This window comes from Penaeus monodon, chromosome 40 (assembly GCF_015228065.2).
Source record: "Penaeus monodon isolate SGIC_2016 chromosome 40, NSTDA_Pmon_1, whole genome shotgun sequence".
Lineage (NCBI taxonomy): Eukaryota > Metazoa > Arthropoda > Malacostraca > Decapoda > Penaeidae > Penaeus > Penaeus monodon.
In genome coordinates, this window is record NC_051425.1 from 26,854,920 (window position 1) to 26,866,613 (window position 11,694).

At 35.1% G+C, this 11,694-nt stretch overlaps 1 protein-coding gene across 2 annotated transcripts in view; it reads left to right on the plus strand.

Annotated features, from left to right (window-relative positions):
- The first annotated feature begins 2,123 nt into the window (after positions 1-2,123).
- Positions 2,124-11,694, plus strand: part of LOC119597947 — a 34,786-nt gene continuing 25,215 nt past the window's right edge. The window contains exon 1 of one of the 2 annotated variants that reach the window (XM_037947616.1): positions 2,124-2,160. The gene's annotated coding sequence lies outside the window, so the exon portion shown is untranslated. Of the gene's footprint in view, positions 2,161-3,206; positions 3,227-11,694 lie in introns of those variants that run through there. The other variant, XM_037947617.1, reaches the window with a different exon arrangement.

An 11,694-nucleotide genomic window follows, 5' to 3' on the forward strand; every position in this document is an offset into this window, starting at 1 on the left:
TATATATATATTATATATTTAAATATATACACACATATGTTTCTGTGTGTGAGAGAATTCTTCTTCAGAAAAATAGTTTGTTTCTATAAAAATAATAATAATACCCACGGACCCACACAATAACTGCTTTATACAAAATTTACGACATCCACCAGCACTTGATTTGAATTGACTATCTCTCCCAAAAGATATTCATCAGGATAAAGACGCGCAATTGGAAGCTACAGATAAATTTGAGCAAGAATATGTAATTCCATTTACTTTAATGAATATCAAATAGCAGGAAAAACACAGAACACACACACACACACACACATACACACTCACAATCATACACACACACATCACACTCACACACACACACACACACACACACACACACACACACACACACATATATATATATATATATTATATATATATATATATATTATTATGTTATTATATTATATATATATATATATATATATATATATATATATATATATATATATATATATATATATATATATATATATATATTTATATACTAATGTATTATATTAAAAAATGTATATTATATATATATATATATATATATATATATATATATATATATATATTATATTTTGTGTTGTGCCAGTGTGTTTTGTGTGTTGTGTGTGTGAGTGTGTTGTGTGATAGTTTGTGTTTTCTGTTGTGTGGTGTGTGTACATACACCGGACCATAAAATATGTATGTATACAAAAATTACACCACCCCGCGACTTGATTTAATCTGCTTTTAAAGTATTCATATATAAATGCTATTGAAGCTACATATAACATTTAGCAGATATGTAATCCCATTTATTTAATAATATCAATAGATGAAAAAAACAATAAACAAATACACATCAATCATATCACACAACATATGTACATAATACACAACACACACACACACACAACTACATACACACATATATATATATATATATATATATATATATATATATATATATATATATATATCTATGTATGTTGTGATTATTTTATTATTTATGTGTTATTCTGTCTGTCTCTACAACACTACTAAATATATATATATATATATATATATATATATATATATATATATATATATATATATATATTAGAAATCAACACCAGCACTTCAGCTGATGTTGATCACACTTTTACAGAGAAATAATTTCCGCATACAAAGGCTGGCAGCACACTTGGCCGACATTCCCTAATGTATGGTGTGCGTGACTACGATTCTAACAACTGCCGCGGGTTCGATAACAGTCACAAAGAAATTACCTTTTGCCAGGAATCTCTATTGTCCGTTAACATATTACGAGAGGTATTGTCTAGATATTGAATTTCGTGTTGATAGTTGTGCACGTGTTTTGTTTATGGGCCTTGCCTTTTCAAGAATTTGAGAGAGAGAAAAAAATATGGCGATGTCATCGATTTTGCATACTCCTCTGATTCTAAGTACCTATTCAAGGTCAGTTCTCCTGGTTTGTTTTTACTTATATTCAAGGTTTATTTATCCCTTCATTTTTGTATTTTATATTTCTTGTTTGGGAGAAAGGAGGAAGAAAATGCCAGTGCCATGGGACACAGGACGCGGGTCATCACCGGTTGCCTTCAGTTTAACATCGGCAATGTCGCTGCTGTACCCCGTCAACATTCTGGGAAATTTGAAGAATGCCACGACTTGCCGGGGATCTTAGTCATGCAAAGCTCGAGTGGAACAGGTGGTGCCACTCCTGCACGTGGGCGCTTAATTGAATGGAGTTTGCGCACCGTCGACAAATGCGCATTATTGGAAACTCGGAAGCAAGGCTGTAGTGAGCATTTCGGAACAGCTGGCTGTGTCTAGATTATACGGATCTCTGATTCGTGTAAATGGTGTTACTGTTATCAACGTTTCTGTGGTATTACAAACGAATTTCAAATCGACCTCCTTACGTAGCTGATGACTCATACTCGGTTAAGATAACGCTCGTCGCAATGAAACAAATATCGGTGAATAGTGTAACATTAAGTGAAAATAGATAAGAATACCGTGCATTATATGTATAAAATAGCCCCAAATATAGTAGGAGCACTAGAAGTAGATGTATATAAGAAGGCGGGTCGGTTATCCTCACCGCGTATGTTGTTTACTTGAGAAGCGAGGAGACTAGAGGTAGTGACACTCAATCCTTATTTATCTTCCGTATTTCTAATGGACGAGCTAATCTCACACCTTCATTTCCCACATTCACCAATTTTCATTAGCCTAGAAGCCTCCGAAGCGAAAAAATCGTCGGATTTCGCCTCGTGAAGACCGAGAATTGCGAGAGAATAGCGGGCGGCGTCGGAGGAGCGGGAGCAGGAGGGGAAGACTTCGGCCTTTATCGCGCTGCAAAATATCGCTGTGTTTGTTTGTCTGTGTTTGTTTGTGTCTGTCTGGTTCCTGGGTGTTGGAAGTGTACCGGACTCGAGCATCGGTGCTGCTGTTTCCGCAAAATGACATGGAAGGGGGAGTGAATAACTGCAAAAAGCGTAAATCGAGTCGCAACATTTCAAGCGCAATTTGACGCCCTTTCCCCCATCTTCGCAAAAACACTTCTTTATCCAAGTTTTGTATCGCTCAGCACCGTCTTTGTCTTCTCTGACACAGTCCTACCTATCGGGGACGTAATATTCGCCCATCGATTTCATACTAATTTGCGTCTTTTGCGATTAAGCTGTTGGTGTCTGATTTACCAACAGGATTTTTAGATTCTTGGGGTTTTCGGAATGGTATCGAATATTACTGAAGGTTTCGGAATATTGACAAGGAAATTTATCAATGGTTCTCCGTTTTTTGTTATTAGGGTTATGCTTTTATGGTGTAATCTATGACCAGAAACCAAGCATCTCATAGCAAATGGTAGGCCTATGGGATAGCCCTCGTCCCCCGGAAACTTATGCAGTATTGTGCAGTATTACTTAGATAAGTAACGGCATTATACTTACAAGTCTTATGGCCACCTTTCGTTTTCCTCTTCTGTTGTACATTTACTCGATATTGTGGTAATGCATAATTGAGACACTTCTTTTTTTTCCCAATTATTTACTATAAAATCTTTACTGTTGTAAAGTTTGTCGTAATGTGTGATTTGGAAACAAGTTTTACGCTGTGTATAATTAGCATTGCTGAAAATATGTCTGTGTGAAAATATTTATACAAGGAAACTGGTGCAATGACAGGAGCAAATCCTCATACAGTAAGTATTTAGATTTTATATTTTAATCTGATAGATATTTTCATTAATTTGTTAAAAGGTAACTTTTGACTTTTATATCCATGAGGAACTAGTGATTTTTGGGATACACAGAAATGAGCTATATCACATTAAAGAAAAAAATGACTCATTCAGACTCAAATGAAAAACATCCAAGTGTTTATTTCATACCTGGTGAATATTTAATTCCACTGATCATTTACTTGGAATATCATTCAACCAATCGGTTAGACTACTTGAAATATCCCAGACTAGCTATCTAGCAGTAATGAATATACCATACCCTTATATTACTATTTCATGGCAATTTAGTAATTGGAATGTATCAGCACTCCAATTGCAAATAAATCCAGATTTACTAACAGTGGGCAAGCTGAAAACATAGGCACAGTGTTGCCAGCCAGCAAGTCACTGTGTAACTGGTTATTAAAGGATGGTTGTTATTCTCAGATTCGAGTGAAACGTGTTACAGCTTTACAGCGTGATATGTATCATGACACGCCCTGAGATCGAGATTGCTATTGAAACTTGTGGTGCGAGGTGTTCTCTCCTGTGCTATACTGTATCATGCTTATCTCTAATTCCACCATAACATTGTTGAAGAAAATTGTCACAGAATTATTAGTGTTATATAGTGACATATCATAAATCATACTCATCTTAATGATGTTCCAGGGTAATCCATAGCTAAAGGTTGGCGAGGCTGTGAAGTATTAGTGCATTTAGCTCCATACCTAAGGCAGTTGTCTGATTCATGGATGGTCTTATCAGATGTTATCACGGCTGCTAGGAAATAGGCTTATGCTATGATTACGCTTTTGTAAAATATTTGCAATAAGTGAGTGGACATCACTTGTTATAAATGGGTTAATTTTATGCCTTTGTTGCAAAGAGAATAGGGTTAAACTTTATGGTATGGATGCACAAAGCTAGAGCAAATTGAAGAGATATTCTCCTAGAGGACAAAAAGTTACAGTCCTTAATAGATGATATAATTAGCAGTCTTGAATAGTTACACTACAATTATAGAAAAGAAGATCAGCCTAAACCTACTCGGTGTTCCCGATTTCAGCTCTGCTGTGCATACCAAGGTGAAGATAGTGTTTGCCAGAGGGATTGGAGGGCAATGCCCCTGTCAACGCTCCCCTGGGGTAGTACACCCAGTCATTACAACTTAAATATTAATAAAATTATGTGACATGGAGGTAGGATGAAGTCTCTGGGAAGGTTGTCTGTTTTATAAAGAAATACCAAATTTGGTATAGCTATGAGGTTATGCTGCTGTCTGAGACATCATGTCTTAAACTGTATAGCTACCATTATCTTCTGTATTTGTTTTTTGCATGAAGGTGCAAGTTAGTCCTCATTTTCTCTGTCATATAAGATATTGCAAATACAAGTTATCTATTTTCATGTGGGCAGGCATAATTCGTCTTGATATTAGATGGAACTTGACATAGTGAAGTGGGCATTTCCTTCATGATATATCGTCAGACCTTAAGATTAGTATAGGTTTGATGAATCTTTTACATTACAGTATACTTACAAGAATTAGTTATGCCTTATTACATGTTAATATGTTACAGTATAGTAAATGTAATTCAGTAACTGTAAGCCATCATTATTTTCCACTATTGTCAGCAGTTAATGCATATTGTCAGCATTTTTTTTTCTAGGGTATTAGCTCTTCCTGTTCAGAAAGTAGTAATTGAACATGAAATTTTTGGTTAAAGTGAGTGAGATGAATTCTATTTAAGGCATAGCAGTTGCTTGATATTTATTGATGCATCAAGTCAACCATCTTTGTTACAAGGAAGAGTTTGGTAATATAATTTTTGTAGGCTTGATTGCAGTATTATTTATTAGGGTTATATATTTTTTTCACAGGTTGCTGCATCATGCAGCAATTTACAGTATCATGCAATGATCAGCAAATTTACGAAGATTTGCATTGTCACTTGACTATATGCTAAATGTGCAACATTATACAGTGATCCGTAACGCCTTAATGTCTTCCAGTTTAATCGGAAAATCATTTTGAAAAACTTTAACATTGTCACATGCTTAAACCCTAGTTGTAGGCATCATAAATGATAAATGTTGTTTTGAAGGCCCAGCTTATCAATGCAGATGGTACAATGAGAAGTGTAGTTCTTATTCTTCAGGTATTACATACTGAGCCTAAAATATGTTTCCTAAGTTTTTGCAAAGAAAAATTATGATATCATGAATACTTAATCTCTTGGGGGGGGGGGGGGAATCTTATCATTTAGGTTCATTACCTTCCTCTGCGTGCGTGCGTGCGTGCGTGCGTGCGTGCGTGCGTGCGTGCGTGCGTGCGTGCGTGGTGTGTGTGTGTGTGTGTGTGTTTTTCCCTTCCCATTAATACTACTTTTTATTTTCTGCTACAAGTTTTATATGGAATAGCACATATAGCAAGTTTTGTAATAATAGATTATATATTCAGCATATTCATAATTTAACATGGCATATATAATTATCTATGCTATATAATCAAAGAGAACCATGAAAGCTGCATTAGTTCTAATAGCTTACTTTCATATTCATATAATTATTTATTTATTTAATCAATTTATTATTATCATTTAATTCCATTACATATCTTAACTAGGAATTACAATTTGATGCATACTATTCTAAAAAGTCAGAGGTTTCAAAATTCCATTTCTTGATATCTTATTTATTTAACATTTTTTTATTTATGTGTGCCTACTCTTGTGTTTCATGCCATGTTATCAAGAATATTTTAATAAATAAATTTCCTTTGCCACCATTTATCAAATTCTTATAACATATAAAAACCACTCAGACTTAGACTATTTGAACTTGTATATTTAAGGTTTCATGGCTAGACAATTGTAGAGAGAGAGAGCAGTTTGTAAGGCCAAATAGACCTGACAATAAATAAATAGCTACAACGAAACATGAAAATGGACTCATAGATATAAACATGCAATTTTGTTGAATGATAGAGCATCAGTATATTGAATTAGTAACAGTGATACAGAGGAAATGGCAATACCAGTCTGTGATATGGAATATTAAAGTAATAGACAGAAATGGCACTGTCATTAATGTTGGCAAAAATCTCCTAGAATGAGTTGCTAGAAGAGGCTTAAAGTCGGGTGTTTACTCAGGGTAAACAACAGCTGCAGTGTTCCCCTGTGATATGAAGACGTCATGCAAAGATGCTAAAGAAATGTCAGGGCTTAGTCACACTAGCTGAACCGTAGGGTGATAAAGTAGCATCTACCTGCACCACATGTCCCAAGTTAATTGGTCACCAAATTGCCAGTGTACATTTATTAGAGTCATAAGTAAGTCATAACTCCTCTCACTTGTTGCTCTTGTACCAGTCTTGTCTGGCATTTCTTAAGCAGACTTGTTTTTGGTAGGTAACCTTAGTACAGTGAATTCAACTTATTTCGCTGAAGTTGAGTCATTCTTGCAGCTATGTTTTTCCCCCAATAACTTATGGTCTAGTTGATCATTAATGAGGCATGTTTCTGAAAGAGCTGGAATTAAATGACTCCTCTTTCTCCTCCTCCTCCACCTTTTCCTTCTTTCCTGTCTCCTTTCCCTTCTCCTTTTACTTCTCCTTTCTCTGATCTTCCTTTCCCTTCTCTTTTCTTCTCTTTCTTCTCTTTTCTTCTCTTTCTTCTCTTTTCTCTTCTCTTCTCTTCTCTTCTCTTCTCTTCTCTTCTCTTCTCTTCTCTTCTCTTCTCTTCTCTTCTCTTCTCTTCTCTTCTCTTCCTTCTCTTCTCTTCTCTTCTCTTCTCTTCTCTTCTCTTTTCTCTTCTCTTCTCTTCTCTTCTCTTCTCTTCTCTTCTCTTCCTTTTCCTCCTTTCCTCTTCCTCCTTCCTCTTCCTTTTCCTCCTCTTCCTCATCCTCATCCCATCCTCATCCCTCCCCCTCCTCAAATATGAATGAAAAAAAAAGATTACCATAAGTATGTAAATAAAACTCATAAAATAGTTTTTCCATTGTAAAAAATAAAACAATCTACTGCATGTACTTGGTGGTGACTATTATATATAGTAGTATGGAGAGCAGAGTGGGTGGGAGGAGGAAAAACCATAGTGTTGGCTGCATGAAATATGCCCTACAGCACTAGAATTACTACTTCACACTCACTATGTTTCTTCCACAAAGAGATAGAGGCAGGAAAACACAAGTGATTGACTCAAGTAGAAGAGAGCCAACAAGGAGAGTGAGGTTATTGGCCAGGGATGATATTGAGAGTGTGGCTGAAGGAAATAATCAAACATTATCAGATGTATTAGCTTTTGACAGGCCTCATGCAGAATACGACAATGCAAACGTTTTGCAACTACCTGTGATCATGGTGAATAGAACTTAAAAGGCTAAGTCTCTAAATCGTTTGTTTGTAGTAATTGTGGAAGTCTTCTCAGTCTAAATATTGTGGTAGAATGAGATATGATCAAAATACTCTTTTTACAGTTGGGAAATTATATTTTCAAAGAATCTGATATTAGATAAGCATGTATGTGTAAGGATTGTGTAATGAAATATTATATATATATATATATATATATATATATATATATATATATATATATATATATATATATATATATTTCTTTTTACTTTGAATGACAGAAAATATATGAGAAGGATTTTTATATTGAACTTTGGTCATGAAGTTCCATAGATGATACAAGGATAAATTACGAGCAGTTGTATTAGTAAATAAATATATTTTAAATATTTTGAGTCAGGAATAGTTTTATAGATATTATTTTATTTTTATTCCATAGAAAAATAGATATACAGGGAACACAAGTAACTGATGTTAAACATAGTGTAACTTCTATTGTTAAATACATATATACTTCAAGAATCTGTACAATTTTAACGATAGGGTATGCTGAACGTGTTTCTTGCACTTCAGATCTATTAAATTATACTTAGCACTACTAAGAAATTATATATGTAACTGCACAAGAACAAATGCACACCAGTTTCAGTGTATTCTTATACTAATTGGTATATTGATTATCTGTTAGATTATTACTGGATTTATAGTTTTTGGAACATGGGATTTTTATTTGTTTCACCCATTTGTTTATGGGGAGATAAATCAAAACAAAAGTTTTACAATATTTCTTACTGAATTTATTGCTGATGCACTTTTGCTTTCTTTTAAAACCAGATTTACTTGCTAGTATCAACAAAGTTATTGATATGTAAGAAGCAAAAGTTGGACTTGGGCCTGGGTTTAGCATACTGTTAATCTGACAAAGGAGAGGTGTTTAAGCAATTTGTTGAGAATATTGGTCTTGTGTTTTATTTTTTACCATGAAAAGTTGCACATTGCTTTTCTTTCAAATAAATTCTGGCATCACAGACTGTCTTCTCAGTTGTTGAGTGTGGTAAATGTATGAAATTATTTTTCCTTCCATCATGCTTTCATGGGGGGGGGGGGCTGCTGTGCCCTTTTCAACATAGGACATCACTTTCCCACTAACAGCTGATACCAAAATGTTGAAGCCTTCAAAAGAAAGCTATAAAATATCTTGTGATCAACAGTATTTATGAGCATAATGTCATATCATTTATGATGACCAGTGAAAAAATTATGTGACTTAAGTGCAGCACGTAAATATAACCCATAAGCACAAGTTATAATGGGCCTTCATTGTTTCTCCCCATTACAGAACTTCTAAGGAAAAACAAGAGAAGTACAATATTTTACTGCTTACTCATCACTCGCATTCATGTAGGTCTATCAGTCAGAAATGTCACAGTGCCATGTGCTGTAGTAGCTTTTTTTTTTTTTTTCTTTTTAACCTTGTAAAATAATAAGGTGAATATTTTCATCCTCTTTCTGCAGCTTTTGGCTCAGACCAGTTTGTCAGGCAAACTGAAGTGTGTGCTTTTTGTTTTAACGAACTTATGAAAGGATAATGTCGTATATGGCCTGGCCCTCTGGGTCCTATTGCCCGTACAACATTTGTGCCTGTTGAAAATTATGCGTCAAGTTTCGTTTGAAGAGGAAAGGATTTGGAAATATATGGGGAAAAAAATTTGTGCGATGGGTCTGGTCTCTGTGCCATCTACCTACGTCGTTGTAGATTTTGGATTTGGTTATTTTCATCCGAAATGGAATTGGATGACGTGTCTTGTGATTCTGATTGAATATGAGTGTTAATTGTTCAGTCCTGCTGTGTTTAGCCAACAGGTGATATATGCAAGCAAAAAAATTCTGCAACAAGAAGCATATGCAGAATAGTACTTTACCCAGCCTTTCTTGTTGAAAGGGGGCACTATAATATGGGTATCATTACCTCAGCTGAAGTGGAAAGTTATGTTTTAGTGCACCTTTCTTTCTTTTCTTGATGTTTTTGGCTAAGTGATTTGTTACTAGTTGCAGAAAGTTCCTAATAGATGTGATGTATTCAAAATGTATCCCAGGGTTGCCCCTGGAGAAAAAATGCTTTATGATCATTGGAAAGTAAGCCATTGTGGATCAGCATTTTGACTAAGCATGAAATTAAAAGGAATATTGAGGTTGGGATTGCAATAATTGTCTTTGTACTACTTCTGTGGGTCACAGATTTTTTTCCCAGCTAAAGTGTCACAACAACACCAAGATTCTCTTTCTCCTTCTCTTGTCCTCCTCCTCTCTTGCTTTCTCTCCCTATCTTTCTTACTTCCTTGTAGTTTGAGTTCTTTGTCTCCTTTTCCTCTCTGTGGTTATTTCTCTAATTGTAATAACATTTGCATAATTCCTGAATTGTGCCAACACAGCTTCATATTTGTCATGCCGTGCATCCTTAAGTCATTGGCTTAGGTATTTGAGCACACACTGCTGTTTGTCATACCAACGTACACACAATATTCTTGGTACTTGATCATTATGTAACAGTGAGAACGCAGGAGTCAAGATGGGGGGTATGAAAAGCCATTTTTTGTGTGTCCTGGCCCTTGTCCTTCCATGCATCATTTACCAGGGTTGTGCTGTCATTCACTACTGTTTGATATATATATATTTTGCACACTTCTGTAGTTTTTGTTTAGCCTGTTTGTTCCTCTTTTGTGAATGGTTTGACTTGTTTTAGAAGCTTGTAAGAATAATAGAACTACGTGTTTATGTTGTTTATGCTGACCACATATGACTGCTTGGAAGATGTGAGGCATTGTGATTTTCATTTATTTTTATATCCTTTCTCACTGATTCTACCAATCCCGTTTCATCGGAGGGAAACGTGTTTCTTGTAAGGGCCTGAAACTGTTAAAATTTGAAGAGAATATAGGTCTCCGAAAATTCTTGACCTAACTTTCTTGCAACGTTTCTGAGGAAATGTGTAAATTATGAGACAGAATCCACAATATTTTTAGTCATTGATGGGTTAAAATCATAACGGATTATGGAAGCTGATGCTGTGTCATCAATTCATTGTCTTTCTCTCTTTCAGATTTTTATTTACTCCTAACACCCATATATGTAACTTCAACAGTGGTAGCTGCTAAGTGCAAATTGTGGCATGTAAGGTATGCAGGGTCATGTCAGATGACAACAGATTAAAGTTTGATTTGTTTGGAGGAAATTGAATGAGATGTATATTATGAACATATAAATTATGGTCAGAGAAAAAACAGAGCAGTGCTCCTTCAGTAAACTTATGTACTGCAGTAGTTCACGGCTAACGAATGATGCCATACGCAGCTTGGAATTTTAATTTGATTCCATTGCGGGAACACACAACATATCCTGGCCATGTTAGAGAGTGAGTGGATGAGCAAGTGAGTAAGAGAGAATATGAGTGAGAGTGATATTTATGTGATGTGTGCATGTTTTACAAACACACCAAGTAAATGACATATGTATATAACTGTATATGTGTGCATCACACCCATGCACATATTAAGATACAGAATTTGGATTCAGCAAGCATTTTCTCTATCTCTCTCTCTCTGTATTCTAATACTAACTAAATGTTGTTTTTTTATTCATTATGCTTCCAACATTTGCATCACATGGAAGTCCTCAACAGTTCCATTTTTGGGATACATGAACCAGCGAATTTTACATCGATGCTCAGTTGGAGGAATGAGTAAATCAGGTCTTACTAATAACCACTTCTTTAGCCTACATCTGTTCGACTGTGCTGCTCCTCCAGAGGATCCTGAAAGGTTTAATGCTACTTTTATTAAACAGTATATGAAGTTAAGTTATTACAGTTTGGTCTGTTTTTTGCTGCTGCTGCTGCTGCTGCTGCTGCTGGTGTTGTCTTCAAGGAGCCATCTATCAAGAAGTTACTTGACCCAGTGATATCAGTTTGTGTATGACCAATTTTCAGCAGTTTATACTGTTACCAAACATTTTTTTCTTTCTGAAGTCATTTCTAGTATCTTCTGTGATAGTTGTTATATACTGATTCTGCTTTGCCTTGATAATTTGATTT